Source organism: Limanda limanda, chromosome 3, assembly GCF_963576545.1.
Source record: "Limanda limanda chromosome 3, fLimLim1.1, whole genome shotgun sequence".
Classification (NCBI taxonomy): Eukaryota; Metazoa; Chordata; class Actinopteri; order Pleuronectiformes; family Pleuronectidae; genus Limanda; species Limanda limanda.
In genome coordinates, this window is record NC_083638.1 from 2773540 (window position 1) to 2800272 (window position 26733).

The window sequence follows — 26733 nt, forward strand, 5'->3', positions numbered from 1 at the left end:
TAAGAATATTACAAAATTGTATTCTGCAGGAGACAGTTTCAAATAAGTCAAACCACACACCTGCCTCAGTCTTCACAGTGTGTGAAGCTCAATCCTTGAGTGATGCTGAAGAAAGGAAACTTCCTTCCCTGTTAAGATTTGACTTCACGCATGAAAAACAACAGAGTTTACAAAGTGTCTCTGCTGAGATCTGAGAGCAGTTTAGAAGCAGCAGCGGCGTGGAGCAGGTGGGCGGTTCTTTTAGCCCCGCGGTGACTTTAACATGAGAGTAACGTGTGTGTTCCTGAGGCTCTTCACTGCAGGCGAGAGACGACTGCCAAACGCCTCAGCTCCAAATAATCATCATCTCCAGCTCTTTTATTTCATCCGAGCTAATTAAAGTGATGAAATCTGGAGCAATATCCTCCCGTTCAAATGTTCCAGGCATTGTGAAGCTTCTGGCAAAAAGGAAATTGGTGATGAAAAGGTGGAGAGGGAGGCGGAAACACAGCAGCTCGGGTCCAAGCTAAATTAAAACCGATCCTTAATGATGACTTTGATTAGATGGCATAATAGACTTAGTTTGCTTTATACTTTACACTTATCACGTCATAAAGTCGACTTGTGTGAATCTGATGTACAAACTCTCAGAGAGAAATGGAATCCAGGAGCTTTCGAATCAGGACAGTCTGAAGGTGGTGTGACCCCTGACCTGGGAAACATCGTGACTGAACCGGCTCAGACAGACACAATATTCATATACGACTGTTTATCATAATCTAGTTATTCCAGAAATCTCTCATATCTAGAGAACAGTTCATCTTAGTGCAGCTGTGGCGGTTGGGTCGCGTCAACTTGAGTTATGTTGTCGTTAACAGTGATTTGATGATTATAGGCCGTGGTCAAACATTGGTAACTTACCTTTTTTAATACAAACAGTGTATACGCACCTTTTAACGGTGGTTTACTCGTTATTAACAGATTTTTGTGAACGTGTCCTTGTGCAGCAGCAAGTCTTTATTTGCTGCAGCTCAATTACTGAAGGTCACAGGCCGGTTTATAACAGACAATGAACTTTAGTCCTTATTTGGTCTTTTTTGTATAGTTGACCTACGAAACAGCTCCAAGATCAATTTGACTTCTTTTAAATCACTTCTTAAAACCCATTTTTTATAGACTTGGTTTCGTGTGATGTTGTGTTTTTATTTTAGTTGTTCATTTACTTTTATTGTCATATTACTGTTTTTATGTGTTCAAGTTCTCATGTGCCACAGCTTTATATTTCATCATTTAATTTAAACACTTCCTTGTGAAAGTGTTTAAATTAAAGTGAATCCTGCTGATTCTTATTTCTCTTATATTTAGTTTTCAGGCTTTGCTGTAAAAGCACTTTGTAAACTCTGCTTTTAAAATGTGCTGTGTAAATAAAGTTTAATATTATTATTATAGCATTATTTCACTGAAAAAATGAACGTCATCTGAGGGTTATTTAAATTTATCTCTGCACATTATTTGCGCAGCTTATTGAATAAATGTGCGCGATCATACGTAAACATGGATCTAAACTGCAGGGGATGAAGTTCAGGTTCATGTCTGATTCCAGCTGTGGACGTGCCTCTCTCGGATGTGTGTTGGTTCACTTGGTTGGTTCACCCCCCCCCCCCCCCCCCCGCTATCAGCCCGGCAGCAGCAGCCTCCTGACAGCCGCCTGTCGGACGCCCTCCTCCCGCTGCTCCATCACACCGCTCCGCCTGCTCCCGGTTCCTCTTCGGTTCTTCTTCTTCTTCTGCTTCCTCACGCACGGACCTGGGATCGGGATCTGATCGAGGTGCACGGTGATTCTCTCGGTGGTTGAATGGAGTCGCCCCGGCAGGATCCAGGGAGCGAGCCGGGCAGGAGCAGCTCTGATCCGGGCTCCCGGCTCCCCGACCCCCCGCTGGGTGTGGAGGTCCAGCCGGGCAGGAGGGGGTGCAGCTCGGGCTCCAGCAGAGGTAGGACCGGGGGGTTGGTGGTTGTGTTAGCGGGGATGATGTGACTGTGTCGGGCTGCAGCTGGAAGTCTCCCGGTGCCACGACGCGTCCTCGGGCTGGTTTTACGCGCTTGACACCTGCACGCAGCGGGGGGTGAAGCGACCTGAAGCCGCTGCTGGTGACTGAGGGTCGGACACATTCAGAGCTGAGACCCGCTGACTGAAGCCGAGCTGGAGATCTGAGTTTCTCATCATTGTTTGAATGAACAGATTTGAGACAGTTTGGAGTTTAGAGACTTTCTCTGTTCTCATCTGAAGGAGTGAAGTGGATTTTTCTGAAGGTGTTTTTGACGTGTCCCAGATTCAGCTCGGCAGACAGACACATATCTATTAATAATTGAAACTCTTTTATTATTATTTAATTATTTATTCATCAACAAATCATCTGTGGAAAGGTCACATGACCTCCGCTGATGACCCCTGACCTCCAGAATCAAACTCTGTCACTAGCGTTTGTCTACAGAGCTTCTTCTGGGTCTGGACTCACAGGAGCTCCATCTCCAGCTCTGGTCCTCTGAGGAAGGTTCTCTCCATCCCTGCACACGAGCCAATCACAGACCAGACACTGTCCTGGTGTGTGGTTGTTGGATGGAGGAACAAGACTTGTGTGTTGAGAGCAGCTCCTCAGCTCTACTCTTACCCGCTCTTGTCTAACTAGCCTTCACTCTGGTCCTGGAAGGGGACGTCTTCACGTGTCTCAGCAGTAAGAAAGTGATGAATGAGTGATGGTATCTGACATACGTTTGAAAAACTGGTCAAAGGTATAAAAAACTAAAAATTGCAGTGTGAGGCTGAGGCCTGTTACTATGACAACATGGTTTGTTTTAGTGTGTGTTTGTGAAGATGAAGTCGTGAAGTCGGAAGCTGATACAGACAGAAACGTTTCTCCAGAGAGAGAGAGAGAGAGAGAGAGAGAGAGAGCGCGAGAGCGCGAGAAAGAGAGAGAGAGAGGTCAGATGAAGCTTCATTGAGTTTCTCGGAGTTGAGTCGATTTACGTAACAACTGTTCAAGGAGAAGGAAAAAACTCGCAGTGAGTTGTGAGCTGTGTTGAAAGGAGCAGATAGTGTGACTCTGTTGGAGTCAGACCTCTGAGTCAATACATATATTATATATTTATGTTGATAAAGTTAAACTGCATCAGTTCACCTCACACAGCGTTTCTACTCCTGCACGATGAGTCATCTTGAACTTCTTTTTCAACCATGTACGTATGAATGAATTGTCTATATCTGTGCATATAGCATCACATCTATGGGTCTTAGATGTCTTGCACACACAACGATGCACAATTTGCACATGAAAAAATAGTGACACAACATCTTAATCCTGTATAATCATGTGATCTGATTAAAATGCTTTTGTATCAGTGCCAGACTCCAGAGTTGTAAAATAATTTGATATCAAATGTCTCTGGTCACAGTAAAAACCAGCTCATTTAAACTGAACGGATCTGTGATGGTTTGTTTGTCCAGCTCCAGTGAAAACGTCTGTGTGCGTTGACTGACAGCAGAGTTGACCTTCCTTCACTGGAAGGTCAAAGGTCGGACTTTAAAGCTGACGTGAGGGATCTAAAGGTTCTGAACCGCTCTGAGTGTGTTCGCTGTTAAAAAGATACGACAGCGTCAGACACAGTTTAATCAAAATGTGTGTTTGACAGCTTTTAGTTTTACTTTATTCTCATAAACCAAAGAGTTAGGGTTAAGTTCCTATTACTTTGCCATGATTGAAAGGATTTGAAAGGCCACATGATTTCATGGGTGAATTTATCAGACATTTTTTTTTACTAAAGCCGAATGGGGTCTTCGTTTAACTCCCACTTGTAGAACGCCGTGACTTCGAACAGGTCCTCGTCCTACAGACAGTCGAAGATCATCCGCAGCAGCTCTGATGGAGCGAGACAAAATGTTTCAAACTATTAATATCGCTCGTACACTTAATACGAGCTGAACAAGAAGAGACATCTGAACTGTGTGAGTATCATTTCTGCACAGGAACAGATTCAGGGCGTCTGAAAGGGAACTTTAGATATCAGAGTAATGAGACTCACGTGCAGGTTGATCCTTCTGCACCACCAGGGCCTCCAGGGCCGGAGAGCCTGCAGCTGCTCCTCCTCCTCCTGCAGGTGTTTCTGTGTGACTCGCTGCCTGATCCCATCACAGGCCACGCTGTAGTAGTTGTTTCCATCAGCTGAGGTGAAAGTGAGAAAAGCTTCATTAAACACTCAGCTCCCTCACTGACGTTGTGTACTTCACTCAGGACCATCAATTCATCATCACATTCAGTCTGTTATTCACATTCTCTCATAAGAGATAATGGTCGATAACAGCCTGGTAGAGTTTGTGTAAACTAGGACTGTAATGGTAAACACCACTGCAGGGTTAGGGTTATCATAACATTCTTATTAAAGTTATTGTGTATGTGTATGTGTAGTCCTTATTAATTTATCACAGAAACTTGTTGTGTTCCCTCTCGGAACCATTTCCTCACAAACACTTTAAGCTTTTTTGTCACTATCGAAGCTCAAGTATCTACACACAAACATTCACATGCTTAATTTTAAAGATTCCAAAAGGCAGCACTTACCCTCATGAGGCCGTGGAACACTCTGGCATAGACCAGTGGAAGGTTCCTCTTTCTCTTTTCGAAGGTGAGCTCTTTGACTCCTTTCAGCCTCTCCTCTCTGTCCATGTTAAGTTCAAACACCTGTTGCAGCAGCTGTCCAAAGCTATCGGGGTCAGTTTGTTGAGAATGATGCGGAACAGTTTGAACACCTCCTGCTCTGGAGCGTTCTCCTCTGGCTCTCCTCTCATCCCTGAAGGCTTCCAGGCGTTCTCGGGCTTGTTCAACTCTCCTCTGGACCTTCTCAGAGGGACGTGGTTCTCTAACTTTGAATTCCATACCTGCTGCTTGCAAACATTCCTGAATGAAGTTGAACATTTTATTTTGGTCCTTCTGCTGATAAAGCTTTGTAAATCCAATGCTGTCAAAAGTGGCTATGAATGGATCTAGACAATCTGATGAAAGATTAGAATGAATTTTGCTTTAATTCTTTGCTGAACGATGATGACACTTCTTCTTCGTTGGTCTAGCAGTGTGTGGCAACTAAGGTGCTTCCAAAGGGCCAAGATCAAAGCCATGTCCCGAGGCCAGAGCAGGACAAAGGCATCAAAGCAACATCTGGAGACAAACAGCTTCATGTAATTAGATCATTTAGTCGAGCACTTGCTTTGCACATAAGTGATTATTAGGAGTGAGAGTGAACAGCAGACCTTTGAAGAGCTTTCAGGACAGTTTACAGCTTATTCAACAACAATATCTTGCCTCAGCTCAAATTAATAATGAATAATTGCTTTAGAAATTTGATTCACTTTATAAAATTGCATTTATTTTTAAAATTGTCAGTATTTACGCAAATGTTTCCCATCTAGCCTTCAAACAGCTCTTCGAATGGAGTGTATTCAGGACCCTCCTAAAAACCAAGATGGAGACGGAAATTTCCGAATTCTTTACGCAAGGACGAAGCGAATCAAAATGGCGACCGCTTCGGGTAAAATGCTGATAAATGTAAATATGAAATTTAAAAAATAGCTATTAATTTTGAATTAAATCCAGTAGAATATCTTAGGTTTTATGGGTATTTTTCTTTGATTGGACGAAACATGAAAATCCAGAGTTAAAACATTTCATTCGAATTTTCAACTTGTTGACTTCTGATCTCACATCACACTCCCCCCTTCTCCTCCTCCTCCACCATCTCCATGAGGGGAATCACTGGGCTCTGATGGTAATTACCCAGAGTGCCTCTCACTCTGGTCTGAAGCCAGCTGTTAATTAGCGTGTTGGCGGCGGCGTTGGGCCTGTTTGGCTGAACACGCCTTGTTGCCCCCTGATAAAGACAGAGAAGAGCTGTTGTGGAAATGTAATTATCGCTGTCGGAACTCGATCCTGCTGCAGCATCCGATGGAGACGAGCTGCGATCACATGATCAGACGCAGGAGAAGAGAACAGAGCTCAGAGTCGTAACTGACCTGAAAGATTTCACCATAACCGACTGATTGGATTGAACTAAAACCTGAGTCCTTCTTAGAACCTACAATCTCCCAAAACAAACTTCTTAAGTGTATTTAAAACCCGGGGCTCTCAGATGACGACTGTGACTTGACTGTTCCCATGTGTGAGACGGTTTGTGTTTCTCCTCCATCGCTGACTCCTTCAGATAAAATGAAGGTTCAGTCTTTAATGATGAAATGATGAGGACGATCTGTCTGAGTGACTGAAAGCAGGACGATCAAACAGATACTGTCCGACCCTTCAATCCTAACGGTTCGTTTCCTTATCTGCCTCCTTCCTGCTGCACATTTTTATTAGATTCAACATGAAGTGATTAATTAATCAATTTAAGTTAAATTTAAATGTCTTTTTCCTCCTTCACTAATAAAAGGTTCAGATGCATTTTGAGCCTGAAGAAGTTTTGTTGTGTTGAACCATGTGATCATTTCAAAAAAGCAAGTAAGAGACCATCTTGTGTTGATGATGTCATTTGGATCCAGAACCTGTTCAGTAGTTATCAAGAAGTGAGGTCGTGCTATTGAGGTCCCTCACACTTGACCAATCAGGAGTCAGTATCAGCTGTCAATCATGACGTTTCAGCCCATTTTTTAATTATCAAATGACTAATTAAAACCAAATTGATCATAAACATGATGTTTTAAAAATAAGAACTTCCTAAAACCAGCTTTGAGAGACATTTATCTAATGTGCGCTTAGATCTTTTTGTTTGGTAGACACCTGCTCACTTGGAGGAGGCGGAGTTTATGTGTCCCAGTTCAGGGCCGCCTCCTTCGTCCTCGGCATCACCAGCCTGCCCCGCCCTCACCCTCATCACCTAGCAACAGAGAAGGTTTAAATGCCTCTTGATTTTTTAATTTTTACATGACCATAGTTAGTTTTAGTGAGCGTGATACTCAAGCATCGTACACATTGTCGTTGCCGGGAATCATGACCTCTTATTTAAACTGTTTTCACCGAAGCATAATGAATCCTGGGATAGTTTGGGCAGAGCTGCTTGTTGGAGCCTTGGTTTCTTGGGGATGGACGGATGCTTCTGAACGGGACTCAGATTTAGGAAAGTCTAGTCTGTGATGCAATCATCTTCAAACGCAGCCTCAGAATGATGCAGCTGGAGAGTCCGGGCCATGACGAGCTGGTCACAAGGGAGGTTTCTCTTTGCAAAAGTCAACGCGGACTCGCTCGCGGCTTTGATTGTGATGCAAAATGCAAAGCTGGTGTGAGAAAGCGTCTGAACACAGCAGCTGCAGGCTAATGTTAGCATGTTAGCACGGATGAAGATGAAGGCGAACCCTCCGTGGAGGATGTGCAGCCTCACGGAGCTGCTGACACGGGGGCGTCTTTCCTTTCTATCTCTGCAGTGGTACCACATACATTCAGTGTGTGTGTGTGTGTGTGTGTGTGTGTGTGTGTGTGTGTGTGTGTGTGTGTGTGTGTTTGTGTGAGTATAGTATGTGTGTGTGTGGATGCTGGGGTGAAGTTTCCCTGCAGGATTAAAGGGAACCATCATTTATACGTCTGTGAGCCCTGATCAGCGTCTCACCCCCCCCCCCCGCCGCAGCCATGTCAGCCGTTCCCTTTGATGTCAGCACGTTTCTCCGGCGTGGATGGAGGTGGAGTGGATGTGCGGTTGATTTGCATACGAAGCTATTCTCGTCTCGCCTTTGTTCTCGTGCACAGAGTGGAAACACTAATTGTCTTCATCAGTCACAAGTGTTTATCTCATTGGTTTCGGCGCAGACGTGGCGTGAAGCCGGGCGGTGGCGAGGAAACGCAGAGCGGAAAAATTCCCGTGTCGGATTAAAGCTGAAGACGCTGGAGGTGAAGTGTCAGATCAGGGCTGAACGTCCCACAGCGACGAGTGTTAGCGGCGCCAGAACAATTACTTTGTTTCTCAGGTCATGTCACGAAATTCTTACTTTGATACTAAACCTGAGCAAAACTCTCAGACACGAAGCCCTGAGTCGTTTTTTACTCTTAAATCCACTTTGAGTAAAAACGTAACGAAAGGTTCAGTGCAGCTCAGACTCGTGTTCGGTCTACATCAGTGAAACACTGCAGAGTCTGAGCTTCAAGAGTTCATCTGTGTCTGGTTCCTTCTGACGTGTTGATGAGATAAATATCAGCGTCGGGCTTCAGTGAAGACAGAGCTGGAAAAAGCGAAGCTCATTTTCAGACATGTAAAAACCTGCTGAAGGTCTGAAGGAGCCGATGTGAGAACGCAGCGAGTGTTGATGACGATTCTAACACACGTTACGTGTTCTAGTTTTTTTTAACGTCACAGAAAAACAGCAAAAATTTGTCCCTTTACCAAAATCCTAAATTTGTATTGGAGAGTCCAGACGGCCAGTGAGTCTGATATAATGTTTTTCTTTGAATTGTGGATTCAGCTTGTTTAGACGATTTCTTCTTGCGAACACTGTTAAAAATGAAACTTCAGGGTCGTCCACCGACCAGCAAACACACACACTCACAAACACATTATATCACACAAACCGGGATCGTTTTAAATAGATTGGGTTTATTATTAGTCTCTCATTTATGTTAAACTGACGAATGTGAATCAAGTTTATTAGTTTGTTTACGCGAAAAACTCAAGGATGAATATTTTTTTAATGGTTGCAGCAGCTCACCATCAGATGTGTGTGTGTGTGTGTGTGTGTGTGTGTGTGTGTGTGTCCCTCAGGACTCTGAAACCACAGAAAAATGAAAGAAGTTCTTCTGCGTCTGCTTATTTTCCTCCTTGTGAATCCACCAGGGAGACACACATGATGCAAAGATGTTTGTTTTTCTCTCTGAGATGAAAAAACTGTGTGTGTGTGAATGTGTGTATGTGTGTGTGTGTGTGTGTGTGTGTGTGTGTGTGTGTGTGTGTGCACTCTGATTAGCGGCAGTCTGTTGTACAGAAATCTGTTCAGCTTATTCTTTAGTTCTTCATCTACAGAAAAACTGAAATGAGTGTGTTCAAGGTGACAAACTGTGTTAGTGTGTCTGTTTATAGCTCCTACACACACACACACACACACAAATGATCTGATTTCTCTGTATTATAGGCGACTGTTTACACGTTAATTTAATTGAGATTTTTTACTGCGTCTGAAACCAACAGAGCATGAACTTTATACTGTTTATAGAGACATTTGACAGTATAGACTCTGATGCTAGTAATTATGCTAAGCTAACATCAACAAGACATTGTTATTTCCAGCAACCACACAGAACCTAATCATTTAGTGGGACCAGAAGAGTTGTTCTGGGTCTGGATCAAACTGAACCATGGTTCTGTTGGTTTGCAGAATGAAAACACTTGTTTCGATAGTTTGGACTTTTGGACCAATCACAGGAAGTAGAGACAGCATTAAACAATAGAAGAAGAAGAAGTCTGCACCTCCAACGATATAATGTCTGAACCACCAGGACGTTCATTTGGTGCATTTGAACTGCAGTGTGTGTGTACTGTAGTACTGTGGAGTACTGTAGTACTGTAGAGTATTGTAGTACTGTAGAGTACTGCGCCTGAAGGTGCTGATGCTGCTAGCAATACCATCATGATGCGTCTTCTGGTCATGATTTAAAAACAAGCAGTTTGTTTATTGTGCAGTTGGTTGCTAGATTCCTCTTCTCTCTAAAAGGAAGTTTCCTTCTTCTCTTTTTCTTCGGGCGCTTCCCTGTTTCATGTTCACTGATTAAAAGATCGTCTTCGTCCTTCCTCCTTTAATTGGATGCTTTTCTCCCTCTGCTCCAAGAAAATATATTTCCTCCCTAAATCCTGACCCTGAAAAGTTTTTTTCCCTGCTCCCGAATTTAGAAAAGTTTTTATTCCTTCCACTTAAAATATAACGTTTCTTGTTTCATTTAATTTCCTTCTTCTTTTCCTTTCCTTTCTTTAATACGCTTCCTCATTCCTTTCTCTGAAACCAGGAAGCTTCTTTTTTTTAACTACTCAAAAAGGAAGTGTATTTCCTCTTTGTTTCTCCTTAAAAACAATCACTCTCTTTTCTTCTTCTCTATTTGGGAGACTTGAATCTTTATTGATTTTGAACGTTTTCTGTACGTTTTCCTCTCTCCCTAAATAGGAAACTTCCCATCTTCTTTTTCATGGAGGAATTACAGTCCTGCTTCCTTGTTATTTGTCCTGTACAAACCGCATTAGTTGATTAAAGTTCCAGGGAAACGACTCTCCTCCTTGGCAGAGACTCTCACCTTGATCCTCGCTCGTCTCCACAGAGGAGAGCGAGGAGGAGAGAGAGGAGGAGTCGCTGCCTGGAAGTCGTACGACGTTGAGCCGCTGGTGATCGATGAGATGGTTTCTCCCATTTTTTACAGCGGAGGATTCGGCCCCGAGCTGGTATTCTTAGACTGACCCGTCAAACACACACACGTTTGTATGATCATTTCTCTGAAGGAGGTCGTCGTGATGGATCAATTTCTGATGCTTTGTCTCCTGTAACTTTGAGCAAAGTGAACGAAAGTTGAAGTCAAAGCCATGTTTCACTTTCTCTCTCTGCTCATCTCTCCGCTCACTCGCTCGCCCTGCGGGTCCTCGGCGGTTTCTCTCCATATTGATTCATTTGTATTCTCAGATCAGACGTTCAGTGAGAAAGTCGACACAGACACAATGATTGATCGCACAAAGGGAGGACAGGAGCAGGGGAGTTGTTTCAGAAGGACACAAGGACGTTTTGTCCTCGGGTGACAGACGTCTGCAGGTGAGGGGGGGGGTGATCGCTCTGAGACAAACTTCACTGAGTTTTACTCTCAGACGCTGAATGAACCAACCCGGATGAAACTGGATCACAACATCAACAACAACAAGCTGTCTGCGGTCAAATCCTGAGTTTAATAATTCCTCCTGAGGCAGAAATATTATCACTGATATCACACACACACACACACACACACACACACACACACACACACACACACACACACACACACACACACACACACACACACACACATACACACACTCTCACAGAGTCCAGTGAGTGTGTTATCTCTGAGCCACATGTGTGAGTAGGAGGCTGGCGTTTCCAAACCCTTTTAAATCATAATATCAGGCATTATAGCTCATCACAGACACACACACACACACACACACACACACACACACACACACACACACACACACACACACACACACACACACACACACACACACACACACACACACACACACACACTCTGAATGTTTCTATAGGATGGAAACTGGAATTAGACGAAGTTGTTTATCAGAAAAAAAAAGTGTGTCATCACTCCGTTAATAAGTGTGTGTGTGTGTAGGTGGTTCCCAGGAACATTTGGTTCATTTAAAATTTAAAATTTAAAAATAAATGTGAAATATAAATGTTGTGATGTGATAACATTCTGGGCATCGCCTCCTGCGCTCTGATTGGTCATTTCCCTTCTACCTGGACAAGTAAATTGACTGTGGAAATTGATTTTTTTTTGGGCCCAAAACACTTTAGGGACGATCAGTGGTTCGGTGATGGGGGGGGGGGAATCGGTTGTGGGAGTTACTGAGTTCTTCAGTATTTGCTCAGTAATTGTTTCACTTCCTCTGATTCTTCTTATTTTTTGTCGTCCTGACTCGATGATGATTCTTTCCTCTTAACCTCGACACTTCCTGCTTTCTTGTTTCCTCGTTAGGTCTCCTTCTACAGGAGCCTTTTTAAATTCTTCACATCTTTAACACTGAAAATCATTTCCGTCCTCAAATTAGAAATGTTCTACTTTAATCTGTATCAGTGTTTCACAGTTTGTAAGCTTATCATGTTGTAACTTCTGGAGAGTAACTTGCAAAGTCACATTTAGAGGAGTTCCAATATTTTTGTTAGAAACATTGTGGTTATAAAAAAGGATTATTCAAGTCTTGATGGTAAATATAGTACAAATGTACTTAATGACTTTCCAACGCTGCTGAACATCTGAACTCTGCAGCTTCACCTTCTGCTGAACCCAGAACAAATTACAAACCCTCATTTGTTTTTTCTTTCATTTTGAGGAAACTTTCTAGCTTCCCCTTGTTGTTCTCTTTCTAAAAAAGATGCTTCACTCTTGAAATAGAAAGTTACCCTCTGTTCTCATAACGAGAAAACTATAAAACTCTCTGCTTTGTGTCGCCTGATTAAACAAACGCGCACAAACACGTGTCGAGGTGGAGTTTGGTTTATATTTTGAATGTGAACATTTTATGAGAAGCTTTGAGTCCGGATCAGACAGAAGCTGCTCCGCATGTCAGGAGACGACATCTTGGTTTTACAGAATGAAGCTTTTAGCAGCTGTTGATTGTAACATGTTGCGTTGAAGGATTTGAATTCACTGTGATGCATCAACACGGAGCAGGAGGCTGAACGCAGCTTCAACAGACTCTGTGTGAATCTATGTGTCGGAGCATCAGTCGACTGTTTCCCTCCTCAGCTGCTCCTTGTGACCTGGAAGGAGGAGGAGGAGGAGTCACTCTGGCGTTTATAAAATGTAAATGTCCTCCATGTGTGAGTGATGGTGATGAGGTTGTGTAAGTGTAGATGTGCGACAGGGTGCGTTGAATTCCTCATCCTGGCTCTCACCTCCCTGCAGCGAGGTGGGTGGAGCTGTGACCTTTCACCTGCTCGGCCTGCTGGGAGCAGATGGAGGAGGAGACAAACCATCTGCAGCAGGTTTCACACTGAAGACGTAACAACGCTTCTGTCCACCGGTTCCTCTCAGATTGTATGAACTCCTCACCCCCCGTCTGAGCCGCTGAGCCCAGGCGCCTGATGCAGAATTCATGGTTTGTATTTGCGATCTCGTTCTCTCTGTAACTCCTGCTGAGCTCCTGCAGTAGAAAACCTTCAGTAGGAGGAGAAGCTGGAGTTTGGCAGCTTGAATCCACAGAAAGGATGAGTTGCAGCTTCTGTGGGGCAGAGTCTAAGATGTTTCCTTCATGAGATCACCTGGCCTGGGAGGTGTTCCTAATAAAGTGATCATCATAACTCTCACAGGAACATGTCGGGTTAGATTCAGCCAATGAGAAGCTGTTTATTCGTCTCCTCTTCCAGCAGATTCTGGATTTCCAGCCTGTGAAGCCCTTCTTCTCTCTGGCTCCAGCCTCTGATTCGTCTGATGGGATTTATCTGCGTTTGATTCACTGGGTTTTATTAATTTTTTTTCAATTTCTTGGCTGCCGTTGAACAGAGATGCTTCGGTCTTTGATTTCTCTCTGACAGCTCGATGCTGCGTTCAGGCTCCTGATGGAGCTTCGTTTGTTCTGCTGCTCTTTGATTCGTGGCTGATGAAACATTAATGTAACACGAAGCCTCCGAGCTGTTTGTAGAGTTTAACAACAAACGGCATCAGGACGCTGGACGTATAGAAACTGGACAGAAACATCAGTGTCTCCACGAGACAGGAGGAGACGTGTGAACACCTGAAACAACAACAAGAGAGGAATGAGAATCACAACAGGAAACAATCGGTTTTATTAGTGACTCAGACCTGTGGTGAATATTTGTCATTCACAGTTGGATGTTGCAGCATCAGATTCAGAGTCTGTGATTATGAAACGGTGACTTTACCTCCTGAATCACGTCGGCCTGAAGGATTTGATTAAACTGAGGTTAGGATCATATCGAGAAGTCAAACATTTGTGTTAAATTTCGGTCATAAGACAGAACAATGGCTCCACTGGGGATCGAACCCAGGACCTTCTGGTTATAAAGCATGAAACTGTGAGACACAGGAACCAGAAGGTTTGATTCCTGGTTTCTTCCGTCGTGTGAAGGGTCAAACTAACACAGTCATTTTGTTTACACCTGATCTCAGGTCAGTTGCTTGTTTGTTGATGCTGTGAAAACCCGACGTTATCATGTGATTCAGACTTTTACACCAAGTTTTACCTCCTCACGCTGCAACGCTTCAGAAACCCTGAATCATCTTAAATCAAAGTTGGAGTAAACGAAGTCGAGCATCAGTTACGTTCTGACCCAGTTTTTTAAAATCTGAAATCGCTCAGTTCAAACATTCCAAACCAGTTTCTCATTTCCCTCTCTTTGCTCCTGGGTCTCATGTCCAGCCTGTGTGTTAAATAACAAGCGGCCTCGTTGTTCGAGCCTCGGGGGGGTGCATGGAAGCTGAAGTGACCCTGTTATCCAGCTGCTGTTACCACGGTGACAGCTGTTCACCCTCTGTTTAACCTGTAAATTAACAGCTTTTTAAAACGCTGCCTAAAAAGTGAATTATTCTAACACACAAAAGTCTAATTTCTTGTTTTCTGCCGATGAGACTGAAACTGAACGTTGTTGCTAAATCGTTTTCTAAACTCAGCCTCAGTTTCCTCACTCTGTTAACGTGATTTACAAACAACTCAGAAGGAAAAGACTAATTTATTTTCAGTGTTTCAGTGACGATTAACTGGTAATTTTATAATAAACAATGAAAGTTACAAAGGAAAGTTTTGGTAAACATTTTCATTTGGTTATCGTTTTATATAGTATGTAGAACAATCTATGATAAGGGTGAGGGAATAGATTTGGCAATGTGTGTCCTCACATCTAAAGAAAGAACAACGTGTGTGTGTTTGTGTGTGTGTGTGTGTGTGTGTGTGTGTGTGTGTTTTTGTGTGTGTGTGTGTGTGTGTGTGTGTGTGTGTGTGTGTGTGTTTGTGTGTGTGTGTGTGTGTGTGTGTGTGTGTGTGTGTGTTTTTGTGTGTGTGTGTGTGTGTGTGTGTGTGTGTGTGTGTGTGTGTGTGTGTGTGTGTGTGTGTGTGTGTGTGTGTGTGTTTTTGTGTGTGTGTGTGTGTGTGTGTGTGTGTGTGTGTGTTTGTGTGTGTGTGTGTGTGTGTGTGTGTGTGTGTGTGTGTGTGTGTGTGTGTGATGGATGCAGTGCCCAGCCTCAGGTAATAATAGCCATGATGGATTCTCACCTGGCCTGGCGAGCTGCGGCTCGGTCGATGAAGATGAAGATGAAGATGAGCTGGAGCTGCTGCTGCTCCGCTCCGGGTCCGGCCTGAGCCCGGGGAGATATTAATTACACCCTCCCCCCCCACCACCACCACTACATACCATCACACCATTGGTCACTGGCTAACAATGAGGCCAACAGCATCAATCTGTGTTCCTCCGGATCAGCGCAGGGAACTCACCAGGGAAACAGAGTCCAGGAGAGAGAGTCACTAATTACAGAGGAAAAATCATTTCCGACACTTCTCACCTGCAGATTAAACTAATCTCAGACTAAAGTGAACGATCTGAAGGTGTGAACCAAACCAGGTGTGAAGGAGGCTTCTGCTGTAAAACAACATTTAACATATGTTCTCTTGTTCTGAGTCATTTGTTGGAGCAGCGATACAAACTGGATCCATGTTCCTCTGGTGGACCTGAGGGTCCGCAGCTCCTTTCAGAGCAGCACGGATACTTCAGAAGTCCCAGCAGTGTCCTCGGGGACGAGCAGTCGGCCTCGCCCCCCCCCCACCGCTCTCCTGCTTTTAGCTCCTGGATGTCTGGAGACGCTGCTGTGATTTATTCCGCCGCTCGGCTGCTGCTCGCCACGATGGATGAAGGACTGTCACACCTGCTCACTCACACACTGATTTACCTCCGGACGCAGGCGGAGCAGACGAGTCTGTGTTAACATGTCCGACTGAGCTCAGGCTGTAGAGCTGCTAGTGTGTCAGTGTGTTGCTCAAGGGCACGGCAGCAGTAGAAGTGTAGGTTAAGTTTGATTTTACAGAGGAAGTGTTAGCTTAACGTTAAAGGAACCTGGGCTCTGTGCTGGTGGATATAATCTCTTGCATTTGATTGGTCAACACAGCTCTTTGCCTTGTTCAGCTTCTGTGTTCAAGACGCCATATTTGCAACCTCCAAATAAAAAGGGGACGCATAAGGATGAAGATGAGTGTTTGAAACGTATGATCGACCCTCATTCCTCACTGCTGTGTCCCTCTGCAGTTACACAGTCACACCACTAGTTGTCGATGGAGATATACATGGTTTTAACTCCCCGAGGTGAAAGCTTTACTCCGGTGTGTTTTTTAGATCGATGGTTTCTCACTGTGACCTCAGCTCTGCAGCCGCGACACACGATGAACCCACGTGTCTCATTAAATCAGGACAAATATCCTCAGTGATTCCTTCTCGTTCCTCTGCAGTATTCCTCGGCTCGTCTCTCACGGCTGCAGCTCCTCCACTTTCCGCTTTCACCAGATTCTCCTCAACTCCCACTTCAGCGTTTATTTCAGTCGCCCCGCGGCAATGACACGGATAAAAGGATTAACTTATCGTCTACCAGTTTAGAGCGCTTAAACTCAGCCTGACGCCCCCCCTGAAAATTGAAAAGATGGATGCCAGGAAGGCTCCATTCAGCGCATGTTAAATCCTTCTCCCCTGTTTATTACACAGAGCCATGTTGATGTTTGAAGCGGTTTCAGAATTCAGAAAATCTAAAAAAAAAACACTATGAGCAGGATGCAACCAAAAAATAATGTGGAAGCTCTGATCAATATTTTTTAAACGCAAACATGAAATCCTTGGCTCATGTAGAACCGTATAATAAGACTCTGGAGGTGGAGGAGACCAAAGCAGAGCAACAAGAAAGTGAACACAAAAACCTCTCTAGAGGAGTTTTAATTCTACTGTACTACTACCACATCAATATAAACCTCATTAAAACATAAGTTTGAATAAGACGCTGACACCGAAAAGAGAATTTTCTGATTATTTTAACCTTTATATGGTCATAAGATATTTGTAGTATTCTGACCTTGGTCTCCTTCTGCAGACATGACTCATAACATCCTTAAAATTATTAAACATGATGAATCATTATAATGTTGTGGAAGCTGTAACTATTCACAGCAGCTTCTGGATGATATTCATCTGTGAACGTGTGTCTGATCAGAAGTGGAACAAGCAGCAACCTGCTTCCTGTGATTCTCTGTGATGTGAGATAAGAGTTGACCTGTGTGATGGGGGCGTGTCTTCCTGTCGGCCCGGGTGTGATGTGCACGTTCAGCTGATCCACACGTTGATATCTCATAAAACAGACGAGGACATAACGTCCAGTCTGGTTTCATTTCCCACAAGTTGGTTTTAGCTTCTGTATATGTATCTATAAACAGACAAACAGGCAGGTTGAAGGGTTACTGCAAGAAATGAAAGAGTGTGATCACATGTGTTCAGATCATTGTATTTATTTGTTTATATGTTATTTAGGAAAGGATAAAAAGTAACATTACACAGTTAAACGGGTCTGACTCAGTTACAGCAGGTTTCTGTTCTGCAGAAATCGAGAGACATCAACAGAGACGAGGACAAAACAGAGATTCAGAGGAGACTTAAAGGAAATGAAATAACCACTATGAGATAAACTGGTCTGAAGAACACAACAACAACAGTTACTGCAGAGATGTAACCATAGCTACATGATTCTCAGCGTCATAGCTTTATTGATTTTATCCACACGACAGAAACATAAGTTCTGGTTCCACTGGGGATTGAACCCAGGACCTTCTGCGTGTAAAGCAGACGTGATGACCACTACACTATGGAACCTGTGGGATGTTTCCTCCTTAACTGAGACACTCAACTCTATCTCTTTTGAATATTCCTTACACTAAAGTATTGCATGTTAATTATTAAGTGCTGCTATAATACTGCACATTTCCCAATTGTAGCACTAATAATGGACTTCTTATCTTATCTTATCTATTTTACAATTGTTTCATTTTTCCCTCATTAGTTCATTTCCCATAAAATCTCTTTGATGTTGAACTTGATTTGGATGAAAGCAAAGTAAAGTGGATCCCAGTGGAAGTTTTAATTTTCTGGTTATGATCAGTGAGAGGTGTGGTTCCTTTATTGATTTCAATCAATCAATAGAGAGATGTTTGGTTCCACTGGGGTTTGAACCCAGGACCTTCTGCGTGTAAAGCAGACGTGATGACCACTACACTATGAAACCGCTGTTATTAAAATCATATTTAATGAGATTCTGCATCATATTTGAACAACAAAGGGACAGTTTTTCACATCATGATTATGTTTTTGGAGCTGATTTGCAGATTCCTGTTCACAAACCTGATTACACAGAAGACAGATTGAGACCCGCCCATAAGTGTGTGTGTGTGTGTGTGTGTGTCAGAGCCTGATCTATCTTATCTCATATCTCGTCTGTCCATTGTTGTTCAGAGTGACTCACGCTGTTGTTCCTTCATCACCATGAACCACTTCCTCCTGTTTGTTTGATTCAAAGTACACTTTCATTTTGTGTTTGTTGTAAACTGTTGTTGTATCTCGTCAGTGTTGTTGTGTCACATTGTGTCAGTGTTGACACGGGGAACCGGACTCAGGTAAACAGGCGTCACATCAACACTCTGGATAAAGTGCGGGCGGGGGGGGGGGACCACAGGTGTGCGTGTGTGTCGTCTTATGTGCGGCTCCTGTACCTGCACAGTTCAGTTGCAGCAGCAGTGTGTCAGTTGTGTTTGGCTGCTGGTGATAAGCGTCTTCTCTTTAAAGTGTCGCTCTCTGTGGTGTCAGCGAACGTTACTGTGGTTAGACAGGAAACAACCAGGAGCTGGGTGTGTGTGTGTGTGTGTGTGTGTGTGTGTGTGTGTGTGTGTGTGTGTGTGTGTGTGTGTGTGTGTGTGTGTGTGTGTGTGTGTGTGTGTACTTGTCTTATTAGCTCATGAACTCTAGCTCCAGAGGCCTCTACAGTTTTAGTTTTGACCATAAAGAACCTAAATCACTGATTATAACTCGTAATTTTATCGTATTTTCTATATTTAATTTGAACAACAACTAATAGTTGTAGTTCAGGACATGATGTATAAATTCAAAAACCAAAAGCTCTTGAATCTCCTCGTCTTTCCAAGTCTTCATCTTCTAGGTGTACGGCTCCTCTTCTTCATCCTGAGATATTTGTGTTCTTCCAGTTTCACGTCCATCACGTGTTAGAAACCTCATCACACGTTTCCCTGCTGTTGTCCGACAGTAGAAAGTCTCCAGAGCAACTGACTCAGTTTCAGTGTTTCTCTCTGAATGAAACCTTTACCACAGCTCGTGTTCGTGACGTCTGAGGAAACAGTTTCAGATCCAGTGGTTTGTGCGTTTGACAGATGTGAGTTCTCACGAGTCTTTAACACAGAGAACAAATATGTGGAAACGACTGAAATGACATAAAACTTTATTTGACGCAGGTTTTTAAAGAAGTATTATTAAACATGAATATTTAATGTAAAGATCGTGAACTCAGGTTATTTTTCTTCGTTATTTACATCCTCTGGTCTGTGTAGAATCACAGATTCCGTCGTCCTCAGTCGCTAACTCACTTCCTCTTGTTACTTTAAAACAAGTCACTGAAAGTTCACTCACTTCCTTCTGCCATTAATCCTTAAATCTCATTTTATCTGCACCATCTTAAATCCTCACTTCATTTGATGCAGCGAGACGAAGCTGTTTCTTTTTTCCGCCTCTTCTCTTCTTTTTGTCTCCAGCTCCCTGATGAGCGGCGGTGAAATGACTTTGGCGGCGGCTGCTAATACACGCTAATTGGTACGAGGAGCCGCTCGATCTGAACAATTATAAGAAGCGTGAGCTGTAATCGGTGCCGAGGCTCAGAGGGAGACAGGCAGATTCTCTCCATCGCTGTTGTCAGCCGGCTGCGTTTCAAGTCTTCTAACAGACGTCAGGTTGAAGCTGCTGCCGCCTGCAGGACCGAGCTCGTCTTCCTCCCGACGCTCAGTGAACCGACTCCGACAGACAGAAGCATCGAAGTGCAACTCAACGTTTAATCACTATATATTCACAACAACCAGAGCTGATTAACGCTTCACGCAAACAGAAGCTGCTTCACTGGAGTTTTTAAAAGCAGCAACTACAGCTACAGGAAACTGTACAAGGCACAGCAATAGATGAACACATCCCATGGCTCAAGGAATATTTTCATTTACAGTAGAATAAACATTTGCTATTGCTACTTTTTGTATTTTACATTCTATCCCTCGACAAACACACAGAAAAGCTAGTGTAAAGCACACAGATTAAGTGTAGGTCCTGTAAATTATGAAATGTTCAAAGACTAGTGGTGTATATCTGAACTCTTTAATTCTCTCTACATTTTATTTTTGTTTCTTAAAATTAATAAAACTGCCTAAAGATGAGAAACGTCTTCACACATCAACGCAGCTCAAGTGAAAAGAAACATAAAGAAAAGCAGAACAACCATGAAGGGGGCCCCTCGCCCGGCGTGTAAACAGCCCCCCCCCCACTCATGCCCAGGTGCGGCCCTGCTCATCAGAGTCTGTGGAGCTGGTTTTCACCTCCTCCTCCGTCGTGTTCATTCATTCTCCTCTTTCTCACTGACATGTTCTTTCTGCAGCTTCTCCTCCTGCAGCCTGGAGTTGAAAAGGTCAGAGATAATGAATATTCTAATCTGGCCTAGATTCCATGATAAAGCCGTGTAGGTGCATGGAGACAGCGGCTGTTATCACCTCTTTGAAATATGAAGCGTATGCAGGGGGGGGGAGGTCGCTGCAGATGAACGACGACAACACGGACCTGGAAACACACGAGTGTTTTCCTGCTGAGGAAGGTTTTTACATCAGATCAGATTTTCCAGGTCAGCGTTTGATGATCGATGAAATCAGCTGGGTGGTTTATTCTCAGGGTTTCTCTGTATCACAGGTCGATCAGTGTGAAGCTTCTGGAGCAGATTCACGTTCACTGACTCCTCCGCAACACTTTTATCCATCATGACGTCCAAGATATTTATTAGATGATATCAAATGTAACATTGTTTATTACAACAAAGCCTGTGATTAACATCTGTGGTACAGGGAGCGTACTCATCCCAAAGTAAACACCCTCACCATCTTCGACTAGAATCAAACTATATTACATGGCTATTATATTTACATGGATTGGTGCAAAATCTTAAATGAATTTGTGGGATGTCTTTTTCCCTTTTTTGGGAATTGACAGAACGGAGTTTCCTCTGCCAAGTAAATTCTATAAACAGGGTTCAGAATCTCATAACACATCACAGCATCTCACAGGTTCCATAGTGTAGTGGTCATCACGTCTGCTTTACACGCAGAAGGTCCTGGGTTCGATCCCCAGTGGAACCAGAACTTATGCTTCTGGTTCCACTGGTTCCACTCACAGATAACTGATGTCACAAAACATTAATGTTTAACAACAAGGAGATTGTGTTCATGTCATTACACAACTTCCTTTGCTAGTTACAAACCATGTTGTTTAAATGGAAAAGACACAAGTGGCCGTCAGAGCCTTAATGAGATGAAGTCAAACAAGAGACCTCGTCCTCTATGGAGCTACATTCCAGCCAAAACTCAGCGAACAAACAAAACATCTTTTACTAATAGCCTGCCATCACAAACAAATACACAAATACAAAAAACATTAACACATTAATGCTTTTTGTTTCACAAATACAAAACAAACAAACGCGTGTAGACAAGACCAGAATCTATTTGTTGTTAAACCTGAATCTTTTGCCCCAAAACCTGATCCAGTCTGTGACATGCGAGTGTTTCTGTTATTTGTGAGTTGGAGACATAAGTTCTGGTTCCACTGGGGATCGAACCCAGGACCTTCTGCGTGTAAAGCAGACGTGATGACCACTACACTATGGAACCCCTGTAGCACTGCTTTGTTCATCAAGGTACAGGAGCTTGTTTGTAGAGTTTATTGAGAACATGTTGAATAGTTTGTTCTGTTGCTGAGCAGAACTGATGTCTCCCAGCAAGAAGGTTGTTGGTTTGAGTCTATCTGGGAGTGAATGTCTGAATGTATATATTAGACGCATTGTTTCCTCCTAGTGTCTGGGTGTTGATTGTTATATTTTATAAAACAGGAGTGAGAGGGATTTTCACATTCAGGTTAAAGTTAGTGTCTTATTTGTTCTTTTAAGTCACTTATTTCAGCCATAGAATTGGTTCCACTGGGGATTGAACCCAGGACCTTCTGCGTGTAAAGCAGACGTGATAACCACTACACTATGGAACCTGTGTGATGACGTCACATTTATTGAGATACTGGAGCATATTTGAATCCAACAACAAAAGGACATATAAGATAATATTGGGAGAGTATCTCTAGATAATTATGTTGTTGGAGCTATTTGATTTATAAACAGATATTCAATTTAATGGTATATTTTAGTTTTCTGTCAGATTCCTGATGGTTAAAAGCTGATCAACAGTTTCTTCTTCTGTGTTTCTTCAGGTTTGTCGGTGGCGGTGAAGAAGACGCACACATGTGAGTTCCTCGTTTCCTGTTCCATCTGTTCTGAAGCCGCTGGTTTTTGTGGCCGTCACTGTTTCCTGCGGACGTGTGTGTGAAAGAGTTGTTTATGTTTCAGATTGTGAGTCCAGGAGATGCATTGATTTCCCAGAATCCTTAGCTCTGAGGAGGTCATCAGTGCAAGAGCTTTTATATCTGAGACAGTTTCTGTATTTCATCATCGTCCATCTTCAAGTGGATCATACTCGGTTGTTTTGACACAGTTTGTTTGAAAAATGTTCCAAAGTAAAAACTAATTTCCATCGATATCATTTGAATCTGTTACTTTGTGAGTGAGAACAGAGAGAATCTGGATCTGAGGGCAGGAGGAGTGTGTTGTTCTGGTCTCTGTGGAGCTCTGACACTTTAAGGTTCCTCCTGTCTGGAACTGGTTTCTACAGGAGGACGTGTTGAGCGCTGAGTGTTCGGGGGAGAGGAGGATGAATGTGTGACGAGGGAGCTCCGCCTCCGTCGAGTCGCTCTCATTAGAGCCGAGAGAGACGGATAATGAACGTGAGGACGGGACGATCGCAGAGAGAAGCATCGATCCTCCGGGAGCCGTGGAGGCTGTTTCCAAACAACTCGTAACGTGCTGCTGGGAGTCGATTGACCCGGTCTGATGGGGGGGGGCTTTAGAAGCATAAATCATCCTCATGTTCTGCCAATTTAGAGGAAGAATGAAGCTCCTGCTGCTGCTCACTTCCCTCTCTCTGCTGGCAGGAGGCGCTCGGCCTTCGGCTGTTTGCACCGAGTTTAATCGTTTCCACTGAAGCTCGCAGCTCAGACGCAGTGTGGGATCATGGGTAAAAACACCAGTTAGCTCGAGCTCCTTCAGCTCGTTCAGTTACTGCTGAGTTACGTCTTATTTACCTTTTAGTTCTAGTGGAAGTTCTGTTGTTCTCCACGGATCAGATACACAAAAAAAACACAGAGCAGAAGAGACACACGAATACAAATATTTTGAATTAGCAGGTCGACAGAAAACTGGTCTTAAGTTGTTCTCTCACGTTCGAGTCCCGGTCCTTCAACGTCCATCAGATCCTGATGTCACTTCCTGTTTAGATAAGGACACTTATTGTAAACGTTAAAGTCTGACTGGTGGTTTTTTGGGAGCTGATGCTGATTCTAATATTTTGGCCGATGTTCATTTTAAAACTTGTCAGCGATTCCTGATATCTGTATTTTACAGATCAACCATAAAATCTATTATAAATAACTATAAATAAAAAGAAAAATTAACTTCAGTCATTTAACAGTTGAACTGATGGAGAACCTTGAGTTTGTGTTGCTGTATAGAAGAACGGCAGCATGTGATTGGTGGACACTTTCTTCTCTGTCTCTTTATTTACTCTCCATGTCGTCCTCTTGTTATCTTCGTCTCTTTGTGGTTTGTTTCCTCTCTTGTTTCACACTCTCTTCTTCCTTTATAACTCATCTCCCTCCTTTTTTCTTCAAGCTGTTTGTTATGTGAACCGCAGCGAAGGAGGGAGGCACGCCATGTGGTTGTTCTTGTGTGTTTATGTGATGTTGTGTTTATCAGGGTGTTGGTCTCTGTCCTGATGTGAGAAACACAAAACATAAACAATCCAACGACTTCAGTGATGATGTCTCTGAGTAAATCTGGTTATTTAGTTTCTTTCGTGTCACAACGAGGTCGACAGGAAGTCATGGGCCGCTGGTCGCCAAGAGGTTTCACATGTTTCCACGAAAATAACCAAGCTGTTAGTTTCATGTTCCTGTCGTGTTTGGATAAATGAACAATGTGATTTAAAGGAGATGGATTATGCTCAAATTCAGGTTGATCAATTTAATTTAACATCTTCTTCCTCAGACTGTCCATTGCTGCAACTCTTCTTTCCACCTCTGTTGCAAACACTTGGTCTTAGCTCCTGTCTCTTTAAGACCCCCCCACCTGATAAGTCTAGAGATATGGAGGACCATACATGACATAAGTATAAATAAATAAATAAATAAATGTAGAAATAAATACAGAAATAAATAAATAAATGAATAAATAAAAAAGGAAATAAATTAATTAATACAGAAATAAATAAATAAATACGTTACTAACAACAGAAATAAATAAATAAATGTCTTAAATATATTTGCACATTTATTTATTCCCTGATTTATATTTTTCACGTTTTCAATCACCTTATGCTAATGAGAAAGGCGGGCCTAACTGCAGTCTCATGCAGGATTGGTCACAGGAGTGTAATGATCCAGCCTTTCAATGCTGACTGGTGTCCAGTAGCTGTTTGCAGTGTTGAGCCGGTTCACACTTAAAATGAACTAGTTCAAGTTCAGAGGGTTAGTTCAGGTTATTTTTTATTGGGATGATTAAGGTGTCAGTAATCCTGACTGTGAACGCCACGTCTCGTGTTCTCCTGAGCACAAGGAGAGCGCAGAGAGGAGGAGGAAGCAGAAACTCCAGCTCGGTACAAACCACCTGCAGCTTCTGCTCTGCGCATGAAGCAGCTGATCTCTGAGCAGATGTGACCAGAGAAACTCTGTGTTTTCACTGTTTTACAAAGTCACTGAGCGGCTGCATCGAGGTGACGAGCTCAAGTCTCAGTTTTTGTCTCTGTGCAAGTGTGTGGCACTGAGGGGTGCGGAGCCACGGGGCCTGTGTGTGCGTGTGTGTATAGCTCAGTTGACCAATCCTGCTCGAGACTGAGTTTGGGACCTCCTACCTCATTTACATATGACACAATTAAATGTGGAATTAAATAAATGTTGAAATACATAAAAGTTGAAATAATTGTGGGAATAAGTTTAACACATTGATTAATTTACTTCTGTATTTATGTCCACATGTATTCATTTATTTCTTTATCTATTTCCACATTTTTTTTTGCAACATTTTTATTTTTCAACAATTAATTGTCCATATGTAAATGAGGTAGGCGGTCCCAAACTCAGTCTCGAGCAGGATTGGTCAACTGAGCTATACACACACGCACACACAGGCACCCGGGCTCCGCACCCCTCAGTGCCACACACTCGCACAGAGACAAAAACTGAGACTTGAGCTCGTCACCTCGATGCAGCCGCTCAGTGACTTTGTAAAACAGTCTCTGGTCACATCTGCTCAGAGATCAGCTGCTTCATGGGCAGAGCAGAAGCTGCAGGCTTGTTTCTTTCCGAGCAGGAGTTTCTGCTTCCTCCTCCTCTCTGCTCGCTCCCTGTGCTCAGGAGAACACGAGACGTGAACTGGCACAACACTGCAAACAGCTACTGGACACCAGTCAGCATTGAAAGGCTGGATCATTACACTCCTGTGACCAATCCTGCATGAGACTGCGGTTAGGCCCGCCTTTCTCATTAGCATAAGGTGATTGAAAACGTGAAAAATATAAATCAGGGAATAAATAAATGTGCAAATATATTTAAGACATTTATTTATTTATTTCTGTTGTTAGTAACGTATTTATTTATTTATTTCTGTATTTATATCCACATTTATTTATTTATTCATTTATTTATACTTATGTCATGTATGGTCCTCCATATAGAGATGACTGTTGTGATTGGTCAAAGGTTTTATGGAGGTGTAGGAAGTGTCTGCCTCCGCTCTGGCCAAAATACATATCTTTGGTTCCACTGGGGATTGAACCCAGGACCTTCTGCGTGTAAAGCAGACGTGATGACCACTACACTATGGAACCTGTGAGATGCTGCCACGTTTAATGAGATATGAAAACTATTTATAGAATCTATAGTTGTTTTTGCTTTTCCCTCATTAGTTATTTTGCCATAATATCTCTTGCATGGTGTATTTGATTTGAATGAAAGCAAAGTAGTAGAGTGGACTCTGAAGTATTTATAGTCTGGTTATGATCAGTGTTTATTCTCACTTTGAATGAGAGTTGTGTCTCCATGTCAATCAATATGAGAGTGACTTGGTTCCACTGGGGATTGAACCCAGGACCTTCTGCGTGTAAAGCAGACGTGATGACCACTACACTATGGAACCTGTGTAAGACTGTGATGTTTATGAGATACTGGAACTTGTTTGACCCGGAAAAAAAAACCCGACAGATTTTCACCAAACTTGTGTGTGAATATTGAACGAGTATCTCCAGAGGATTATGTTTTCTGAGCTGCTTGGTCTGAATCTACTGAGTTTATACTGAGTCCTGCCTGTACAGTTAAAAATGTATGGATGTTTTAATGGGTCACAGAAATGGGTACGATTGCTCCTGGATCTGGATTTATATACAGTTGATCAATTTAATGGTGACGCAGAGAAACAAAGATCTTCTAGTGACAGCCTGACCGGTGGTGGTGGAGGTGAAGCACGTTGTGGTCATGTTGGTGGAGCGACTTGATCCATGTGTTTGGTTTGCAGACGTTTTACTGTACAAGAAGAATTC

The 26733-nt window shown here is 43.0% G+C and overlaps 7 non-coding genes across 7 annotated transcripts; 1 reads left to right on the forward strand and 6 right to left on the reverse strand.

Moving 5' to 3' along the window:
• Positions 1 to 17532: 17532 nt before the first annotated feature.
• On the reverse strand, positions 17533 to 17605 carry trnav-uac (transfer RNA valine (anticodon UAC)). Its single transcript has one exon. It is a non-coding gene; the product is annotated as a tRNA-Val (tRNA).
• A 336-nt stretch (positions 17606 to 17941) lies between these two features.
• Positions 17942 to 18014, reverse strand: trnav-uac (transfer RNA valine (anticodon UAC)). Its single transcript has one exon. It is a non-coding gene; the product is annotated as a tRNA-Val (tRNA).
• Positions 18015 to 21107: 3093 nt separating this feature from the next.
• Positions 21108 to 21180, forward strand: trnav-uac (transfer RNA valine (anticodon UAC)). The gene has a single exon. It is a non-coding gene; the product is annotated as a tRNA-Val (tRNA).
• A 458-nt stretch (positions 21181 to 21638) lies between these two features.
• trnav-uac (transfer RNA valine (anticodon UAC)) lies at positions 21639 to 21711 on the reverse strand. Its single transcript has one exon. It is a non-coding gene; the product is annotated as a tRNA-Val (tRNA).
• Positions 21712 to 22008: 297 nt separating this feature from the next.
• trnav-uac (transfer RNA valine (anticodon UAC)) lies at positions 22009 to 22081 on the reverse strand. The gene has a single exon. It is a non-coding gene; the product is annotated as a tRNA-Val (tRNA).
• A 3871-nt stretch (positions 22082 to 25952) lies between these two features.
• trnav-uac (transfer RNA valine (anticodon UAC)) lies at positions 25953 to 26025 on the reverse strand. The gene has a single exon. It is a non-coding gene; the product is annotated as a tRNA-Val (tRNA).
• Positions 26026 to 26260: 235 nt separating this feature from the next.
• On the reverse strand, positions 26261 to 26333 carry trnav-uac (transfer RNA valine (anticodon UAC)). Its single transcript has one exon. It is a non-coding gene; the product is annotated as a tRNA-Val (tRNA).
• Positions 26334 to 26733: the final 400 nt, after the last annotated feature.